At 51.7% G+C, this 22,073-nt stretch overlaps 1 pseudogene; it reads right to left on the reverse strand.

Moving 5' to 3' along the window:
• Positions 1-22,073, reverse strand: part of LOC118471965 (NEDD8-conjugating enzyme Ubc12-like) — a 35,894-nt pseudogene that overhangs the window by 12,561 nt on the left and 1,260 nt on the right.

The raw sequence follows: 22,073 nt of genomic DNA on the forward strand, positions 1-22,073 counted from the left end.
ATGTGCGTCGACTATACTGATCTCAACAAACACTGTCCGAAGGATCCCTTCGGGCTCCCGAGGATAGATCAGGTGGTGGACTCCACCGCTGGATGTTCTGTGCCGTCTTTCTTAGATTGTTATTCCGGGTATCATCAGATTAGTCTGGCAAAAGAAGACGAGGAAAAAACGGCGTTCATCACTCCGTTTGGTGCTTTCTGTTATACCTCCATGTCGTTCGGCCTCAAAAACGCTGGAGCGACTTATCAGAGAGCCATTCAAACATGCTTGGCCGATCACTGGGGCAAGCGTGTGGAGGCTTACGTAGATGATGTGGTAATCAAAACAGAAAATTCGGAAAACTTCATCGAAGACTTACAGCTGGTTTTCAACAGCTTGAGACGATATAGATGGAAGCTCAATCCCGAAAAATGTGTTTTCGGGGTACCAGCAGGAAGATTGCTCGGGTTTATTGTCAGCCACCGGGGAATTGAGGCTAATCCAGATAAAATTGAGGCTATCATGAAGATGGAAGCTCCTCGGTCACAAAAGAAGGTTCAGCGACTTACTGGATGTATGGCAGCTCTGAGCAGATTTATATCCAGGCTGGGAGAAAAAGGTTTGCCATTTTACAAGCTACTCAAGAAGGTGGATAAGTTTCAATGGACTTCAGAAGCACAAGAAGCTCTAGATGCACTGAAGAAATTCTTGACAACACCACCAGTACTGAAACCACCCCGGCGAGCTACGTCGACTCAACCGGCTGAAGATTTGCTACTGTATATCTCTTGCACGACTCACGTGGTAAGCACCGCGTTGGTAGTCGAGCGAGTAGAAGAAGGACATGCCTATCCAGTACAACATCCCGTTTACTTCATCAGTGAAGTTCTAGGCCCCTCGAAGAAAAAGTATCCTCAGGTTCATAAGCTATTATACGTAGTACTTCTAACTGCCCGCAAGCTGCGTCACTACTTTGACGACCACAAAGTCATAGTAGTTACTGGTTTCCCAATAGGGGATATTCTTCACAACAAGGAAGCCATTGGCCGAATAGCCAAGTGGGCTTGCGAGCTGGGATCCCACGACATCGAGTTCCGACCTCGCACTGCCATCAAAACTCAAGCACTGGTAGATTTCGTATCAGAGTGGACAGAACAGCAAGTACCGGATAATCCAGAAACTGCAGAAGTATGGCGAATTTATTTTGATGGCTCGCTGAAGCTGCAGGGAGCAGGAGCAGGGATTCTCTTCACCGCACCTGGAGGCGAACACCTCAAGTACGCCCTCCAGTTGCTATTCTCGGCCTCTAACAATGCGGCCGAGTACGAAGCTTTGATACACGGATTGAACATCGCCATATCACTGGGCGTCAAGAGATTGATGGTATACGGAGATTCTCTGGTAGTCATCAGCCAGATAAACAAGGAATGGGATTGTTCAAGCGATTCAATGGGAAAATACTGCGCTGCCGTCCGAAAGCTGGAAGATAAATTCGAGGGTCTGGAATTTCATCATATAGAAAGAGATCGGAACACAGCAGTCGATGTACTGTCAAAGCTCGGATCCAGTCGAACTCAGGTCCCACCCGGAGTCTTCGTGCAAGAAATTCTGCGGCCGAGTATCTCAATGGATCAAACAGAAGAGTGCAACATCATAGATCAACCCGAGTCAGACTCTGATGACTGGAGAAGGCTGATTATCAAGTATATAAAGAATGAAGAAGAACCAGACGACAAGAACTCGGCAGAGCGCATTGCCAGGCAGTCGGCTCACTATACACTCATTGGGGAGATATTGTACAGAAGGGGCGCATCAGGCATCCTCATGAAGTGCGTTCTCCCGTCCACTGGGAAGCAACTTCTGGAGGAGGTCCATGCAGGGCAATGTGGAATACATGCGGCATCCAGAACACTAGTCGGGAAAGTTTTCAGGTCAGGATTCTATTGGCCGACAGCGAAGAACGATGCAGCCGAGTTAGTCCAGAGGTGTGAAGCTTGCCAATACTTGTCAAAGCAACAACACATACCAGCACAGCAACTACAGACCATACCAGTAACCTGGCCTTTCGCATGCTGGGGACTGGATATGATTGGACCTTTCAAGAAAGCTCAAGGGGGATATACTCATGTATTGGTGGCGATTGACAAATTCACTAAATGGATAGAGTTCAAGCCCATTGCTTCTTTAACCTCTGCTAAGGCCGTGGAATTCATACAAGACATAATATTCAGATTCGGGATACCAAACAGCATCATCACCGACTTAGGATCCAACTTCACCAGTTCAGAATTCTTCGACTTCTGCGAGCAAAAGAGCATTCAGATCAAGTACGCATCTGTAGCACATCCAAGAGCCAACGGACAGGTTGAGCGAGCCAACGGAATGATATTGGAGGCACTCAGGAAAAAGGTCTTCGATAAGAATGAAAAATTCGCAGGAAAGTGGATAAGAGAATTGCCTTATGTTGTTTGGAGCCTAAGAACCCAACCTAGTCGAGCTCTGCATGGAAACACTCCTTTTTTCATGGTCTATGGGTCGAAGGCAGTGCTACCTGCTGATCTCAAGTTTGGGGCGCCAAGGTTGATCTTCGAAAGCATAGCAGAAGCTGAGGCCACCAGGCTGGAGGACATTGACGTACTTGAGGAAGAACGGTTGAATGCGGTAATCCAATCTGCACGGTACCAGCAGACTCTAAGGCGTTATCACGACAAGGCTGTGCGGCAACGGTTCTTTTCAGTAGGAGACCTCGTCCTCCGCCGAATTCTAACGGGGGAGGGACGGCACAAGTTATCACCCTTATGGGAAGGACCCTTCATAGTAGCAGAAGTCACTCGGCCCGGATCGTATCGCCTCACTCAGATGGATGGCACAGAAGTTGGGAACTCCTGGAACATAGAGCACCTCAGAAAGTTTTATCCCTAGCTATATTTCAAAACTGCTGAGGCAACAATGTATTCTGTAAAGTGGAAATATGTCATCAATAAAGAGAGATTTCAAAGATACTCGGCTCGTTTACAATTGACTTGCATTCTTACTTAACTCGGGGTGACCACTATGCCCTACAAACGGAGCAATCGACTTAAGTCGGCAACGACTTAAGGCGGTGCAACATGCTCACGCTTACTTAACTCGGGGTGACCACTATGCCCTACAAACGGAGCAATCGACTTAAGTCGGCAACGACTTAAGGCGGTGCAACATGCTCACGCTTACTTAACTCGGGGTGACCACTATGCCCTACAAACGGAGCAATCGACTTAAGTCGGCAACGACTTAAGACGGTGCAACATGCTCACGCTTACTTAACTCGGGGTGACCACTATGCCCTACAAACGGAGCAATCGGCTTAAGTCGGCAACGACTTAAGGCGGTGCAACATGCTCACGCTTACCTAACTCGGGGTGACCACTATGCCCTACAAACGGAGCAATCGACTTAAGTCGGCAACGACTTAAGGCGGTGCAACATGCTCACGCTTACTTAACTCGGGGTGACCACTATGCCCTACAAACGGGGCAATCGATTTAAGTCGGCAACGACTTAAGGCGGTGCAACATGCTCACGCTTACTTAACTTGGGGTGACCACTATACCCTACTAACGGAGCTATCGGCTAAAGTCAGTGGCGGCTTAAGCCGGTGCAACATACTCGCGCCCATGTAATTCAGGGGATGACTTCCATATCCCGCAAACAAATTTCATAATCATCATGCGTCATTACCACAAATTTACGAACCAATAAATTTTGATACAATAAGAGAGTAATTATGTCATTCAAATGATAAACTGATGTCCTCTAACAAATACTCGATCATGCTAACCACGCGCTCAGAGCACGCAAAATGTTTCTCTATTTCGCAATGTCTTTCTCAGGAGCGACCGACGAAGAAGGACGACTCGAGGAATCGGGGGCAGCATTCACGTCAGCCTTTATGTCTTTAGGAACAACCACGCCGGGTCTCCTCATTAAGATTCGTCCAGCCCGAATAGCCTTGTCCATGGCTTTATCGCGCTGGGCTTTGAGAGTAGCAGCAGTTTCTTCGGTAACTTTAGCAGCCAGCCGAGCAGCCTCTAACTCCTGGGCAATGGATTTCTTGGAAGCTCGGAGTTCTTTGATGGTGGCATCCTTCGCTGATATCAATTGCTTAAGGCGGGTCACTTCGTCCGCAGATTCTTGCAGCTTACAACGCTGATTGTCTAGTTCCTCCATTGTAAAGCGGTGACTCCTCTCCAAGATTGACAGCGAGCTGCTAGAATCACGATACAATCTGTCTAGATTGTCACGAGAAGCAGCAAGGATACGTTTTTCTTCCTGCAAACAAAAATCAACTCCTTCAGAAACCAAGCAAGTAATAAGAGCATAGCAAGGCAAGGCACAGTTTTGTAAATTACCTTTTCAGAGTCAAGCCGAGCATGAAGAGAAGAACTCAGGGCATTGGCGTCATCCAAGGCAGCGAAGACCTGATTTAGTTCAGTTTGGCTCTGAGAGTACTTCTCCTCGAACTCAGCGCACCGTTGAACCATTTCAGCCTGATCTCGGGAATGTTTTTCCTCAAGAATTGCAATCTGCCGAGTCATTCCTAGCAAGAGGTAATCAAACAAAACGAGGTCAGAAGGTAAAACAATCCACAACAAAGGCGAAGAGAAGAAAAAGGGCACTAACCGGCGTTAGTTGCCTCCAATTCGGATACACGACGATGAAGTGACACTGGATTCCAACACGCAAGAGACGAAGCCATTTCTGGGACGGAAGCACCCTGCAACCTCAGCTGGCTGGCCATCCCATCCACCAAAGCCTGATGAGAAGAACAGATGAACATAATGACAAAAGTTCATGCAACATAAAGAACAAGCTAAAATACAGCACAGTACCTGGAGGTTGGAAAAGAACGAAGGGATCTCCAAATCAGGAGAAATCAGCTGATAACCAGGCGCAAGGCCACCACCCGAAGCAGCTTGCAACGGACCAGAAGGAATCAGCTCAATGCCTTCAACAGAGCCAAACGCCCGATCAGTGGGGACGCTGCCCTCTAAAGTGACTCCCTGGTCCAAAGTTTGGGCTACCACCATGCAGCCAGAGTGTGGAGGTGATCCCGCGTGAACGTCCATGGAAGTGCAGGAAGGAGACCCTGCTTGGGCACCCTCGGGGACTGGGTCATAGTTGGCACTGTCCACTTGAGCCGGATCATCCCCGGCAGCACCCTCGGGGGCTGGGCAGTGGCTTACACTCTTCACCCGAGCTAAGTCATCCCCGGCGACATCCTCGGGGGCTGGGAATGTGTCAGCACCATTCTTGAGGTCCAAACTCTCCGCAGTAACCACCTCTAAGGTTGACGGGCCTTCAGCCACTTCCATGGGACCAGGACAATCCAAGTCAGCATCCCGACCCTCGAGATCGCGCTCTAAGGTCGACGAAGCACGGGATGACCTCAACCCAGCATCAGGCACGGCAGCGCAAGCCTCCGTTGCATCATCATCCACTGGCTCTGATAGCAAGTCCTCTGGGACCATATCCTCAAGAGTTTGATCAAAGTTGGCCAGGGACAGTTCTTGCAGACCAATGAGGGCAGACAAAGCAGGAGAATGAACTCCACTACTTTCACCGCTGGCGACGAACTGTCGACTGTTTTTCCGAGTTAAAGGAGCTTCATTTTCTTCCTCCTCATTGTAACACCCCAGGTGTTTATATTTCGCTCGACAACGAGTATGAATTTAAGCACGTAATATCAGTGGATGAAACGGGTGCTAAATTTTAAACATCTTCGTTCATCGTGATTTTAATATCGCATCGGTGTCGTCTGTCGCAAGCGCGACATCGTTTTTATTTTTATCTATTCGGGCTCGTCGTAAAATTTTCGTGCTGTTCGGAACATATTTGTTCTGAAAATCGGGCGTCCGATGATTATTTAAAATTCGTCGCTCGCGCGAATACGAAATCGTAAGCTCGACCCACTCTTACGATTTTGATCCAGAGCAAATTTATTTAGAACTCGACGAATAAAGTTTCGGGGCAAAATAATCTGAATCGCACATCGTCCGAGAGAAATCGGGCGCGAGGTTAATAATTTAGATATGGTTTCGGCTAATTTTAGTCGAATCCCATAGAACAAATTCTCGAAGACGAAATCCGTCTTATTCGGGCCGTCGTTTCTCGCCCCGATCCAAAACTTTGGATATAAATAACAGCGCAAACTCATCTGATTCCAAAGCATTCGCTAAATCAAAACCATGTCATGTCTATATCGTATGCATTGCTAAGAAAATTAGAACCGAGCTGAGTATTCATAACTAATCTGTTTCCTATTCAGACTGCGGATAAAATTATCTACTCTAAATTAAATCAAGCGCAGTCTGTACTAGTTGACGGATATCTTTTGTTTTGCCCGGGTTACATCTCACGTCGATTTAATCAGAGAATTAAATTATCTTTGTGTTCTTGTGTAAAGAAAATACGGAAAAATAGAAAAATATGTTTTTCTCAAATATTTCACCCCTCTCTCCTTTGATTTTTTTTTCTTCTCTATTAGTCACCACATCAGCTTCCTGATTTTTTTGCTGCCGCTCGTCCACGAAGAAAATCCAGCCGTGGTTATCTCTAGGCGCTGCAGAGGAAAATCTGCTGAAGTCGCCCAGCTCCTTCTTCCCAGCCAAATGGCTCTTCCTCGCGCAGCAGCAAATCATCTGCTTCCTGATTTTTGTTCCTGACGGCGTGCCATCCCTATCCTCTCCCTCCTCTGATTTTTTTCTGCTGGCATCTTCATCTCCCAGCCGCCCTGTCTCTCTGTCTGATCCTTTCCACCGCTGAGCATCATCTTTATCTTCTTCTACAGCCGTTTTCCTTCCCAGCGCTGCAGCCTTCTCCCAATTTCTCTCTGCGCGCTGGAGCTTCCTCGCTCCATCCCTGCCGAGCGGCTCCTCCCCACGGCGCCCCTTCTATCTATGCGTGCAGTACACAGGAACACCGCTCCCTTCCTCCCTGCTCTGCTCTGCTCGCCGAGCTTGGTTTCTTCCTCACCGGCGTTCCTCCATGGCACGCGTCCAACCTGCTCGCCTGGAACTCCAGTTGCCGCGCCCAGCTTCTCCCTGCGCGCGCTCGACTGAGCTCGCTGGTTCCCTTTCCCCTCTCCCGTGGCGACTCCCTGGTGCTCGCCCCAGCCCCGGCGCCGTGACCTCTCCCTCCCATGGACGCCGCCCACCTCCCTGTGCTCCTTGTTCCAAGTCGCCGTCGCAGCTCCAGCTCGTTCTTCCTGCTTGGATTCCTGCGCTCATCCCCCTGTCTCTCCCCTATGGCTGCTCCCTCGCGCATCCCAAGCTCCGCTCGTCCCTGTGCCGTCGCTCAACTCCCTGGAGTCCCTGCGCAGAGCCTCAGCCTGGTGCCGCGCCCCAGCTCGTCTCCCTTGCGCGCTGGTCGCCTCTCCCTGCCCCAGTCCGTCTCCAAGCTCCAGCCGCGCCCCTGTCCATCTCGCTGCGGCTGCTGCTTTAGTGTTTTCCCTGCGCGCCGAGATCGCGTGCAGCTTTTCCAGCTCGTCGTTCTTCACTGCGCGCGCAAGTTCTCTGTTGGGCGCGCGAAGCTCTCTGTTCGCCATCGACGAAATTACCTCGCCGTGCGCTCTGGCTGCTGCCGACCCCGCCATAAAGTTCACGAGCGCTCCTTGCTCGGCTGATTTCGTCGTGGGCAATTTTTCCACGCCTCAAATCCGTGCTGCCAGCCACGTGTGCGCTCGCTTTTCGTCCATCGGATTTCGCGTGTGCTCGCGTTTATCGTCGAGTCGTCAAACCCGTCATCCCAGCTCGATCCCCACCTCACCAGCTCGCTCTAAACATGATCTCGTCGTTGTTCCGTGCGTCAGCAAGAAATCCGAAGAATCGGATGAAGACGAAGCTAGCAGCGTGGTGTTTACCAAGTGCGCGACAAAAAGCTCGAACATCCTGCGCGACTCAAGTTCGGTTCGTCAAAGTTATTCAGTCGAGGAAAAGATCTGCAGCAATTGATTACCAAAAAAAAGTCCCTAGATGGCGTCAACCGGAATCGTCGTCGTGCTTGCGACTATCGCGTCGAATTAGTCAGCGTAAGTTGATTTGTATTCCCGTTAACTGAGTCTATAAATAGAGTGAATAGAATTATTGGTCTCAATAAATGTTATTAATTTAGCATGCGTATATTGTGATGATTGATTTAGATAAATCGGTAAATCAAGTAATTAAGATACATAGTTTAAAGAGTTAATAAAAAGCTAGGAATAAAAATAGATTTTCTAGTGTAATATGTCAATTTGGTTAATGGATGTAGTCGATGCCCTGCTGTGATATCCATGGTGCTTAACGCTAGGTTTTTAAGTGTTTCATCCTTTTTAGTGTAGATTATCTATAATATACTCGTATACTCGTGCTCATACATGTGCATCATGCATCTCATAAGGTACGATAAATGATCGCGTGATGCGAAAGACGAGCCAAGTCGACCCCAAGCGCGGGCTAATCCGCAGGATGATACTGATGGACAAACCTGAAGATGTTCGCCAAGTGGACGTCGTCTAACACTAACCTAGTGTTACTCAGGCAAGCCCCGGTGCATTTGCCACCTCCCTTGCTATTTTAAAATCTTTCTCACTTGATTGCTGCATTAGGTGATAGGAGTTGCTTGATAAAACCATTCCTGCATTACCTTCCTTGAATTTAATTACCTTCCTTGATCACCTGTTTTACAAAAGCTTTTTAATGCTTAGCTTTGCTTTAGAAAAACAAAAGGTTTTGTTTTTACAAAATATGATGTGGCAAAAGTGGGTGGGATGTTTTTCGAAAATAAAACTTGATGATGGATCTATCAAAGGCCTTGATAGGTTCAACATCGGAAAAGATGTACCTCTGCCAGGTACCAACTTTGGGTTTGAAATGATTAAGCTGAGACCGGGCGGGTGACTTGCACGAGAAGAGAGTCTCGGTGTAGTGTCTCCGTCTGAGTCGATTAAGGACCGTCTCGATGTAGGCTTGATGATCGAGGACCCTTTAACTGGTCACATGCCTCGTCATGGGTAAGCCTTGCCTCGGGCAGACTAAGGCCGGAATAAGATAACACGAAATGGGCGTGGAGCGGTGGCGAGAGTAGCGTGTACCCTCCGTGGCAAGAGGCTGGACGGTGGTGTAGCTGTGCTCTCGGTTTGCGTGAACCTGATCCGGTCTTAAGAACCCCGGTGGCGGGTTGACATATGCAAGGGTTAAGTGCTACATATGTCGTGTGATCGGAGATCCTCAGCTGAGTATAATCGATTCGGATCGCCGTACCTTCGCGGTTATGAAGACTTGGTCACTGCCCTACACGTAGCAATCCAGTGAAGATGAAGGAAGAATTAAGAACTTGGCTAGTTCAGGATAAGTGACTGAACTAGGGTAGAAAGAACTCTAGCTGCAGGTAATTTTACTTAACTTGACAATAAAATTGGATTTTAAGGATCCACTCGTAGTAAGCTTTTCTGCAAAACAGAGTCTTTGATTCTTGATAAGCCATACCTTGACTCCCATATAACCAGCATACCCTTGAGAGTCTTTTCTTTAGTCGGGTAAGACTTGCTGAGTAATTCCATACTCAGGGTTTTATTCCCTGTTGTTTTTCAGGTTCTAACTTTGTGCTGTTGTTGATGGTGTTAAGTGCCGGTGGGCTCGGCCTTCTTATAAGTCTAAGTAACCCTTCTATACTTCTTATTGAGGATGATCCCTTGAGCTAGCATATATATTTTAAACTTATACTTTCGTAATCACTCCGATAAACTAATGTAAAATTTTTGTAACCTGTAAAATTTGGTAGTAAGATTTCCGCTGCAACAATATTGGTGTGTGTGATTTGTGTTACTTAATCCCGCGGTTCTGGTTGTAAGTGGTTTATCCGATGTCCTTGGGGCAATCGGACGGATCCTGTTAAGCTATCTGGTGCACATGCATAGCAGTCTGAGGTCTTTAAGACAAGGGCAGGTGCATGTGGGTCCGATAACTTGGGAGGTTCTGCCACACTCATCTTCCACAGTGACAACACAAGCAGCACCCCCATTGGGTTCAGCAACAGATGGAGCACCCACATTGGGATCAGTAGCAGTTTGGGTACACCCATTGGGGTCAGCGTCAGTGAGGCCAGTTGCAGGCACTTCTTCAGCAGCAGGAACTGAGGTACCAGCGTCCTCATCAAAACTGGATACTCGCCGGAGGCGTCTTCTTTTCTTCTTTTGCTCATCAGCAGAAGGCTCAGGCTGACTGGTTCGGCTAGGGTGCCTCGGGCGAGTACTAACAGGTTTCTGGACATCCAAAGTTGTATCAAGCTCTGGAAGGGGCACCACTGCCAACGTACCAGTAGGAGCAGCGTCGGAGGAATCCTCAGCTAGCAGATCAAGCATGGCATTTATATCCGCATCACTAGGGTTCAGGGGCACCTCAAAATGAACCTGTCGTTCATCATCAGGAATCTCCCCAAGCGAAGCAGCCAAAGTACTGACTTCTTCAGCAGAGGGTCGCACTCTAAGGCCCAAATTGCCATCAGTCGCAGGCGGATTTGACACAAAAAGGGTGAAAGCTTTGGGAGGAGGCAGGCTCCAGGCCGAGTATGCCACTGGAGCACCAACATTTGACACCTTACCCCTGAGGATCATTTCAAGTCGGCTTACCAAGTCTACAGAAGGAATTCTCCTATTGGTAACCCGAGTTGAGTCGGCTAGCCCTCGATACAGATATGCTGGATAGGCCCTGTCTTTCAGTGGCTGAATGTTCTTGAAAACAAAGTCAGCGACCACAGCTTCGGCAGTTAGACCTCTCTCTTTCAGCAGTCCAACTTCAGTTAGCAACACACCTGCCTCAGCCACTTCCTGATCTGTGGGAGACTCGGTCCAGCTCGGAGTGCGAACGTCTGGCTGTCTTCCCGACCGGGAGGGGAGAGAATTTCCATAATTATCAACTATGAACCACTCTAGACGCCACCCCTTAATACTGTCCTTGAGGGGAATCTCAAAATACTCAGTTTTCCGCCCGCGATGCATCTCCAAACTGGCGCCTCCGACCAACTGATGTTGTCCCCCGGCCATCCCAGGGCGACAATGATATAAATACTTCCATAAACCAAAATGCGGCAGCACGCCAAGAAAGGCTTCGCATAAGTGAACGAAAATGGAGATTTGCAGAATGGAATTAGGGTTCAAATGGGTCAAGTTAATGTGGTAGAAATCAAGGAGGCCGCGGAAAAAGGGAGAGATGGGAAGGCCGAGGCCGCGGAGAAGAAAAGGAGCGTAAACTACAGACTCGTGGGTATCCTCTGTCGGGACAGTAGTCCCGTGGCAAATCCGCCAAGAACAGAGTTCCCGCGGAGGAAGAACCCCGATGGACACAAGGTGGAGAAGTTCAGCTTCGGAAATGATGGACATATGGTTACCTGCGAAAGGCAACTGGCTGTTGGGGTCGATCGGAGGGATCACCGCAGCAGACGAGCTCGCAGTTTTCCTCTTGGGCGCCATCTCGATTTTCACCAGCGAACAAAGTAGGAGGCGAATGGCAGAGAGGATTTAGAAGCGGGAATGCAAGAACTAGGGCACGGAAAGCAAAGGCGGCTAAAAGCGCAGCTCTTATGGGATATTCTCGAGCTAGATACCGTTTCAAAAAGTGCCCAGTCATCACCCGGCGGTTATTTCCGAAACCCCAGCATGCCACGTGGTCATCCGGCAGTTATTTCCAAAAAACCGATGTGCCACCTCATCACTCGGTTATCATCCTCAAAATAACTCATGCGGCCGGCTATCACTCGGCGTTGACTCTAAAACGCTGATTTCATATTCAGTCGCTCGGCATTACCTCTAAAATGCCGACGTTACCATCCAGTCACTCGGCGTTGACTCTAAAACGCTGATTTCATATTCAGTCGCTCAGCATTACCTCTAAAATGCCGACGTCACCATCCAGTCACTCGGCGTTGACTCTAAAACGCTGATTTCATATTCAGTTGCTCGGCATTACCTCTAAAAAGCCGATGCCGACCTCCGGTCACTCGGCACTACCTCTAAAAAGCCGATGCCAACCTCCAGTCATTCGACGTTGCCTCTAAAACGCTGATCTTGTGTTCAATCGCTCGGCATTACTTCTAAAATGCCGACGTCGACCTTCTATCACTCGGCGTTGCCTCTAAAACGCTGATCTCGTGTCCAAACGCTCGGCATTACTTCTAAAATGCCGACGTCGACCTTCAAACACTCGGTGTTGCCTCTAAAACGCTGATCTCGTGTTCGATCGCTCGGCATTACTTCTAAAATGCCGACGTCGACCTTCAAACACTCGGCATTGCCTCTAAAACGCTGATCTCGTGTTCGATCGCTCGGCATTACTTCTAAAATGCCGACGACGACCTTCAATCGCTCTGCGTTGCCTCTAAAACGCCGATACCGACTACAAGATTACTCGGCAGCTACTTCTGGAAGCATCAGTGTGATCCCCAAGTTATTCATCTACTGTCTCAAAAGAATCAGTTTTATAATCAAGCAAAGCGAGACATCAAGAAGAAGCCAACGTCATTCTTTCATTAAGGGAAGACAATAAGCTTACAAATCAACTCTTTGCGAGTTGATGCTTCCCTACTATTACTACATTACATTACTACTACTACTATACTACGCTATACTACTCTACATTACTACTACATTATTCTAACTACACTATACTAATATCTAAAGACCAGTGGCGCTTAGCCACTGGCCTTGCTGCTGCTGCCACCACCGCCGCCCCTAGTGCTGCCCTTGCTGCTGCCGCCCCTGGTGCTGCCCTTGCTGCTGCCGCCTCTGGTGCTGCCCTTGCTCCCGTCGCCGCCGCCGCTGCCCCCGCCGCTGCCGCTGCCGTCACCGTCGCCGTCGCCACCGTCGTCGTCGTCACCGTCGTCGTCATCCTCGTCCTCGTCGCCGTCCGAGTCCTCCTCATCCGAGGAGTACTCCGACTCATCCGAGCCCTCGAGCCCGGAGCGCTCGACGGCCCGGATGTACGTCCAGACTTCCGTGGCAATCCCCTGGGAATCGTCTGAATCATCAGACGACGCCGGGGGAGAGACGGGAGCTGGAGACCCCTCGGACTCGGAGGAGAACTCCTCCTCCGAGTATTCCGAGTCGCCGAAGTCCTCCGACGGAGGAGTCGGCTCGCGCTTGCATTTGTTACTCTTGCCCATGGCGGAAGCAGATGGGAGAGAAGAAAAGGATGCAGTAAAGAACAGCGAAGAGATGTGAAAAAACCAGAGGGGCAACGACGTTATTTATAGAAGGGAAAGGCAACCGCTCACCTCCAACTGTGGTCACTGAACAGTCGCAAAGCATTCAATAGGCACTTCCACCCGTCTGAAGACACGTCAGACGGCTGACGCTGTTTCATGCAACACTACACCCATTGGGACTCCAGTCAACAGCGCAAAGGATATGATTACACTCGCCGTCCCATCACATTACTACTCAGAAGCAGCCGGCTAAAACACTCAGCGTACCAAGCCATCCCTTGCCCACACCCATTGGGGGGGGACGCCCAGGAATTATCAGTATATTTTTCAAAACGGTCACATCTGTGCAGGGCACGCAGTGAATACCTCAAGACAAAAATGAGATATCAGTAAGGATCAGAGGAAAGCCAAATATAGCCAGCGAAGTACAATATATGGCCGACAGAAGCGACGTGAAGACTAGACAGAGACCGTCCATCAAACGTCCAATCAGTCGCAGGAGCAAATAAATTGCACTACCTAGCAAGATACGGATGGATTGCAAACTCGGCTGCTAAAGACAAAATATATGCTGACCTCTGCAGCAAAATATTGATGACATAATGCTGACCTCCAAAGCGTAATGCAAATAGCTTCATGCCAATTTCTACAAACGAAAGGGATAATTTTCAGCAAAGAGGCACGAAAGGAAGACCTTCGAATGGATTATCCTTAAAAAATCCATTTGAAGGTCGGGGGCTACACCCATTGGGTGCACCTCCGATGCACCCCATGGATTATCATTCCAAGCCGAGATAGTGTCGACTTCTAAGGCGTGGGACAAGATTAAAAGACCAACCCTCAACCAAGATGCAGGAGCACAAATGGAGATAATTTCTGGGGAAGACCTTCGAGTAGATTGTTTTCTAAAATCTACTCAAAGCTCGGGGGCTACACCCAATAAAGCTCAGAATCCTACAAAATTGAAATGCCGACCTCTAAGGCACAAGCATGAAACCAAACTTCGGTCAAATGAGTGATCGGAGCAAGAGAAGACAGCAGGAAGACGTTCTTCTTCAAAACACCCGCAAGTTGGACCTGGAATCTTTGGGCTGATTACTTCTAAATTAACCCAAAGATTGGGGGCTTGTGGGGGGTAGATATCCCCCGGGTCCACTAAAGGAGTAAAAGACCTCACGAAAGGCCCAAGGGCCCAATAAATCGTAAGGTCATTCTTTCGTGGGCCTGGGGAGAAACAACCAACAAAGCAGAGCGACGTGATACCGGATTGGTGCAAACCCGGATGGCCCACAACGTCGAGCGAGTAAATCGCAACAGAGACCCGACTTTCCCGCGCTGAAGCCCCCATGCAACGGAGCCATGCGAGGATAAGTCGGCGAGGGTTACGTAGGGATAAACTCAAGAGGTTCACTACCTTTTAGCTACTTGTTGTTATCATATCCACGTGTACTGCCCCACGGTCGAGTATATAAGGCCTAGGGGGCACCCCTTCAGAATGATCAACCCTATCTTACTTAGCCACCCACATCAACTCTTTGTGTCTTCAGTCCAGAGAGCCCTCTTGTAACCACACTCACATACTCACCAGGACGTAGGGTGTTACGCATCTCTAAGCGGCCCGAACCTGTAAATCTTGTCCACTGTCCCTCGTGCGATCGGCACGAACCATTTTGCTACAGTCGTCGACTCCGTCCTACTCCAAGAAACACCTTGAGGGGCAACCCCGGGTGTGCGGTCGGACCCAAAACACCGACAACAACGACCTCAACAAGTTCGGCAAGCGGTGGATGAAGGAACTCCCTTCGGTGGTCTGGAGTCTGAGGACAACGCCGAGCCGAGCCACGGGCTTCACACCGTTCTTTCTAGTCTATGGGGCCGAGGCCATCTTGCCCACAGACTTAGAATACGGTTCCCCGAGGACGAGGGCCTACGCCGACCAAAGCAATCAAGCTAATCGAGAAGACTCACTGGACCAGCTGGAAGAGGCTCAGGACATGGCCTTACTACACTCGGCGCGGTACCAACAGTCCCTGCGACGCTACCACGCCCGAGGGGTTCGGTCCCGAGACCTCTAGGTGGGCGACCTGGTGCTTCGACTGCGACAAGATGCCCGAGGGCGGCACAAGCTCACGCCTCCCTGGGAAGGGTCGTTCGTCATCGCCAAAGTTCTGAAGCCCGGAACGTATAAGCTGGCCAACAATCAAGGCGAGGTCTACAGCAACGCTTGGAACATCCAACAGCTACGTCGCTTCTACCCTTAAGATGCTTTCAAGTTGTTCGTATACCTCATTCCCACGCAAAGTTTAGTCATCAAGGAAGGGTCAGCCTTGCCTCGGCAAAGCCCGACCCTCCCTCGGGGGCTAAAAGGGGGGAACCCCCTCTGCGTCAAAATTTTCCTCGGAAAAAGATCTTTTCTGCCAGAATGTCTTTCGTGCTTTCCGACTATTTCGAAAGTGGATCCTGAAAACGACGGAGTACACGTAAGCAGCCAAGGCTGACCGAGCCGAGGGATTCCTACGCCTCCAGGATACGGATACCTCACTCATCACCTTCTGCGATAAGTAACTCGCGCTCGGATAGGTGATTCCGCGAACCGAACAAGTCTTCACGCTCAAAAGCTCCTCTGCCGAAACGATTCTTCGGGCCTTCTCGACTGCGTCGGTGACAGAACCCTATGGACGAACAAGGGTGCGCGTAAGCGGCAAGGCCGACCGAGCCGAGGGATTCCTACGCCTCCGGGATATGGATACCTCACTCATCACCTTCCGTGAAAAGTAACTCTCGCTCTCGCAAACAATTCTGTTACCGACAAATAAGTCCAGATATTCGAAACAAGGGGAAAAGAAACACAGCTTTACAACACGACGATGGTGTGTTTGGGCCTCGGCGGCCGCAGAAAACACACACTACAAGATAATCCGATCCTGCAGGCTCGGATCTTGACATTTGAAGGGAGCAGCAGCACCCTCGGCGTCAACTACACCATCGCCGCCAGGGTCTTCTCCAGGAATCCGGCTCGAGCAGATGGCTCGGGCCGGTCACCCCGAAGCCTCAGCCAGCCGTCCCCCGAGGACATCGGCTCGATTTGTGGCCTCGGCAATTCAACTCCGGCGTCGGTCCCGCCAGTGGACGACCCGGTCAGGCTCCGGCCGACCAAATCTTCTTTTCGAGCCAACTCTGCCTCTGTCCGTGCTGACACTGCTACCTCCGGCTTCGGCTCATCAGAGAGCGGCCGAGGGTTTCCTTTAACTAAGCAAGAGAAGCCTCGGACAGCAAGGCCGACCGAGCCGAGGGACTCCTACGCCTCTGGGATACGGATACCTCACTCGTCACCTTTGCACGAGGCAACTCACGCTTGGTGAAGCGGTTCAGATAGCCGACAGGCGAGTCTTAGTGCTCGAAATGAGGAAAAAACACGGCTCCGCGCCAAAAATGCATACATGTTCAGGCCCCGACAGCCGCAATGAACAAAACACCGGCATTCAAGGTGCCATTACAAACGGAACTCCGGTTCCGTCTCCGCAGGTACGAACAACCCCACACGATAGGGGGGCCTGCGGAGCAACAGAAGGCCGACGGATGGCTCGCCATCGCCCGCTCCAACAGCAACGACGACGACGACTTCTGCTCCGGGGGGCCGAACAGCAGCAGCGATGACCTCAGGGCGGATGCTGCTGCCATGAGGCCCTCACCCATGCCCTCACTCGAGAGGCAAGGACGGGCAGAAAGCCGTAGAGTTGGAGGTCAGTCCGTGGGCGGCACCGACTATCTCGTCGGCGGAGAAACCTCTTCCGGCTGCCGTGGCGGAAGGCGGCGCCGGGAGCGGCTCCGAAGCCACTCGGGTCAGAGAGCCAGGCACGCAGCAGCTGCCAGCGCCACGAACGATGAACGCCCTTCCCCCCGATCACTAAGGGAAGGAGCGGGCCGCCGCCCGCGCAGGGACCGACCCCAACTCGGCGCACTCCCCTCCCCAGCACTGATGATGAAAATCCTTGAAGCTGAGGGAGGGGCAGAGGCCACAGCCCGGCTTGCTTTTCCCCGCCATCGAACTGGAGGTCACCGTCTTGGGTGACCACCGGCGAGGGGATGCGGCCGGGCTGCATGATGAAAATCCTTGAAGCCGAACGATGGCTGAAAGGTACCAACTTCCATGAAGTTACGTTCCTCCAACGACAAGGCGAAAGGATTGCGGGTGTTTCCCATCCGGGGGCTCGGAAGGTGGAAAGACACGATGCATAAGGGAGTGCGAAGACATGGTCGCCTTTCAAGGGGGTCACCCTCCTTTTAAAGGCAACTCTCCCTACTTGCGTCCCCAGCCGTCGCGGGCTGAGTCTTCTCCAACACGCTCCAAGGTCCTCCCCCTACGGCGCGGGGGCTGGGTCCCACGCGTCATGCAGGCTGGCCCAGAGCAGAAGAAGTCAAACCGCCGCGCGCGGTGCATGCAACTGCCCAGCGGTTACGAGCATTCCTCCACTTTCGCACAGACCGGCGGGTGAAAGGGCGGACAGCCATGCAGTCGGCATGCAACCGCGCCAAGTGGGCGCACCCCTTCGACTCCAACGCACCCAGCATGGAGGCCTAGGCCCACACGTCACGCAACCGGCGCGCCAGTTGCGTGGTGCGAGCAGCCGCGCCGCCCCTTGCGCCACTATCGCGCCTCCTCGACTGCGGAACCAATACCGCGACTCAAGGCAACCCTGCGTATGACCCAACAGTGCCAGCCAGGCGCATCGATCACGGGCCAGTCAGCCGCGGGAGAAGGCGCGACGGTCGATGCGGCCAAAAATGGGCCGGTAGTAATGGCGGTGGCAGGCGGGCAGAAGCAGCGGTCACGTCGTCAGCCAAGCTCACGTCACCTCGTGGGACAGCGAGAGAACCCTCTCTCACGGCGTGAAGACGACGCGCCCGTGTTCCGTTCCTCGAACGGCCCACGCACGCGCAACGGCTGCCCCGCGAACCACTTGCCCCGTCGCATTAACTCCGCGGCGGGACAAGCGGCGCCTCTGGCAGGAGAAGCGAGCGACGCTTCGCCTTCGCCATAATGACCGCGTCAAAAAAGGTACGCCACGTCATTCGATTTCATATCCTTTTCCTTTTCCTCTTTCTCTCTCTTACAACAGAGACCGGGAAAGGGGGATACCCCGAAAAGGATCCTTCTCCGTGAAGGAAACAGGCCCCGAGCCTCCCTACTGATCAGAGGTTCAAAGGCTGGCCCCTCGGAGGGGTTTAACAGTCGCCTCAGAGCGCTTGGGCTCCGCGCCCACTACTGGTCAGAGGTTCGAAGGCCGGCCCCTCGGAAGGGTTCAACGGCCGCCTCAGGCCACTCGGGCTCCGCGCCCACTACTGATCAGGGGTTCGTAGGCTGGCCCTCGAAGGGTTCACAGCCGCCTCAGACACAGAGCGAGGGATGACCCTGGGTACGTTCGATACATAACCAAGGCTCGGGCTACGCTCCCGAGGTACCCTAGGACATTTCCGAGACCAGCGGGAACGATCTTGTAACGGAATCCCATCAGAGGGAGGCATCGAGCCCTCGGACCCCGTCAAAAGGGGACCGGGTCCGGCAGATCACTCGTAGGTACTTTTGGAGCGCGCCTCCGGGCCTCTAGCCGACCCCTAACAAATGGGGCACGGGCGTCCACTCGGATTACCCGTCAGCAGCTCGCTGGAGACACCATGTTCGGCGCCCTCCAAGGGCAACATGGCGCTTTCCACCCTCCTCCTTGCAGAAAGGCGACGCAGGGGCGTATGTAAAAAAGTCGAGTCTGTCCTTGACCGTCCTCTCGCCCTGTGCAGAGGCTCGGGGGCTGCTCTCGCAAACCCAGCTCCGGCCAAACCGTTGACAGCGTCAACATACCAGCCCGAGAACTTGGGACCCGACCGTGCACCCGGGCTACGGCCAGCTCGCATGAGGGAACGACCAGACCGGCCGAAACATTGTGAAATGCATTAAGACCTCGAAGGAGTCAAACCAATCCTCCGAGGCCTCGGGGGTTACACCCGGCGGGTGCGCTCGCGCGCACCCACCGGAACAAGACGCAACCGAGAAAGGCTGGTCCCCTTGCAAAAAAGTGCGACAAAAGCCTCCAAGCGAGTATTAACACTCCCTTCGAGGCTCGGGGGCTACTGTCGGGGACCATAATTAGGGGTACCCTCAAGACTCCTAAATCTCAGCTGGTAACCCCCATCAGCACAAAGCTGCAAAGGCCTGATGGGTGCGACTAAGTCAGGGATCGGTCCATTCGAGGGACGCGATCACGCCTCGCCCGAGCCCAGCCTCGGGCAAGGGCAGCCGACCCCGGAGGATCTACGTCTCGCCCGAGGACCCCCTCCAGCAACGGACACACCTTCGGCCCGCCCAAGGCCCAGTCTTCACCAAGAAGCAACCTTGGCCAAATCGCCACGCCAACCGACCAAATCGCAGGGGCATTTAATGCAAAGGTGGCCTGACACCTTTATCCTGACGCGCGCCCTCCAGTTGACAGAGCCGAAGTGACCGTAGTCACTTCGCCGCTCCACTGACCGGCCTGACAAGAGGACAGCGCCGCCTGCGCCACTCTGACTGTTGTGCCACTCGACAGAGTGAGGCTGACAGCAGCCAAGTCCGGCCCTAGGCGCCATGGGAAACTCCGCTTCGCCCGACCTCAGGGCTCGAACTCGAGCTCAGCCCCGGAAGACGACGAACTCCGCTTCGCCCGACCCCAGGGCTTGGACTCGGGCTCAGCCCCGGAAGACGACGAACTCCGCTTCGCCCGACCCCAGGGCTCGGACTCGGGCTCAGCCCCGGAAGACGACGAACTCCGCTTCGCCCGACCCCAGGGCTCGGACTCGGGCTCAGCCCCGAAGGACGACGAACTCCGCTTCGCCCGACCCTAGGGCTCGGACTCAGCCCTGGCATCAGTCGACGGTCTCCGCCTCGCCCGACCCAGGGGCTCGGATTCGACCTCGGCCTTGGAAGACAGACTCGACCTCGACCTCGGAGGAGCCTCCACCTCGCCCAACCCAGGGCACGGACCGACCACGTCAACAGGAGGCGCCATCATTACCCTGCCCCAAGCTGACTCAGGCTACGGGGAACAAGACCGGTGTCCCATCTGGCTCGCTCCACTATACGGGTAATGATGGCGCCCCGCACGCTCTATGACGACGACGGCTCTCAGCCCCCTTACGGAAGCAAGAGGACATCAGCAAGGACTCGACAGCCCCGACAGCTGTCCTTCCGCCAGGTTCCGACGCTCCTCCGACGGCCACGACATCACACGAACCGAGTGCCAAAACCTCTCCGGCTGCCACGATGGCATGTACTTAGGGCGCTAGCTCTCCTCCGCTAGACACGTTAGCACACTGCTACACCCTCATTGTACACCTGGATCCTTTCCTTGCGCCTATAAAAGGAAGATCCAGGGCCCTCTTACGAGGGTTGGCCGCGCGGGGAAGGACGGGACGACGCTCGCGTGAGGCCGCTCGCTCCCTCCCGCGTGGACGCTTGTAACCCCCTACTGCAAGCGCACCCGGCCTGGGCGCGGGACAAACACGAAGGCCGCGGGATTTCACCTCTCACGCATGTCTCCCTCCGGCTTCTTCCCCCCTTCGCGCTCCGTCTCGCGCCGACCCATCTGGGCTGGGGCACGCGGCGATAATTTACTCGTCGGTCCAGGGACCCCTCGGGTTCGAAACGCCGACAGTGATGGATCAACTCATTCCATTCCACAAACCAAACAAAAATAGTGAGGAGTGAAAAGATGATGGACTAGCTCATTCCTCAAACCAAACACTCTATTACTTTTTCCGGCGACCATGTCTAAGCCACCGAAAATAAGCATGTATACTTTTCGGCGGCTACAGTCAGACCGACGGAATTCACAAGTCATTTTCGACGGTCCGAGTGAAACCGCCGAAAATAGGCCTGGGTGTGGCCGCCAAAAATAGAAGCTAATTTTCGGCTATTTTTTGTGGTCAGAATATGCCGAAAATAGGCCATATACCACCGAAAATAAGCTATTTTCGATGGTATATGGTCTATCCAAAAATGATCGTCTGTACTGTAGTATGAATATGATTTGCAACTATAAGATGCCACTCTACCTGAACTAAACATAGATTTGCTTTCATAATGACGCATTGTTGTGTTTCTATTCCTATAAATAGTAGCTAACTAACAGACCTGAACATAAATCTGCTTTTATAAAGATGTGTTGTTATATTTCTGTTCCTATATACAATATCTATCTCAATAACTCACCAAGAAAAGAAGATTCAACCATGTACACAATGGTGTTGATGTTCAGGACAGGCTTCCAGTCTTCAAGCAGACTATTCAGGCATACGTTTCCCTCCAAGTAAATATTGGGATGGTAAACCTTGCATGTTACAAAAACTAAACATTAGTACACAGAATGACACGTTACAATCAAGACTTGAGTTAATTTTACAAGTGAAGTTCTTCCTTGTTACCTTAGTCTTGCACTTGACTTTTGGAGGTTCATGCAGGTAAACTTGGAAAGTAAAAATAAATTTTCCACCCCTAACAATAAGCATTTGCACATTAGAAAACAAGGTTAGTAATAAGGCATTATATTGAATAGGGGAAACAAAAATAAAAAAAATAAAGGTAGTCTTGAGTTCATAACTCGAACTTCAGAGTAACAAATTTCGGTTCCTCCGTGGTGAAAAAATCCACAAAATTATGCTTCTAATTTTGAGTAAAAGCAATATCTAAGGATCAAATGTTCACCAACCCAACTAAAAGAGCAAACCACCAAAAGACAAAAGGGGAAATATCCTCGGTTTGCTTCGGCAAGCAATTAGGAACATTGTGATATGATGATAAGCAAGAAAAATACTATTAATGGTGTTGAGTAGTCATCACCCAGACA

This window comes from Zea mays, chromosome 5 (genome assembly GCF_902167145.1).
Source record: "Zea mays cultivar B73 chromosome 5, Zm-B73-REFERENCE-NAM-5.0, whole genome shotgun sequence".
NCBI lineage: Eukaryota > Viridiplantae > Streptophyta > Magnoliopsida > Poales > Poaceae > Zea > Zea mays.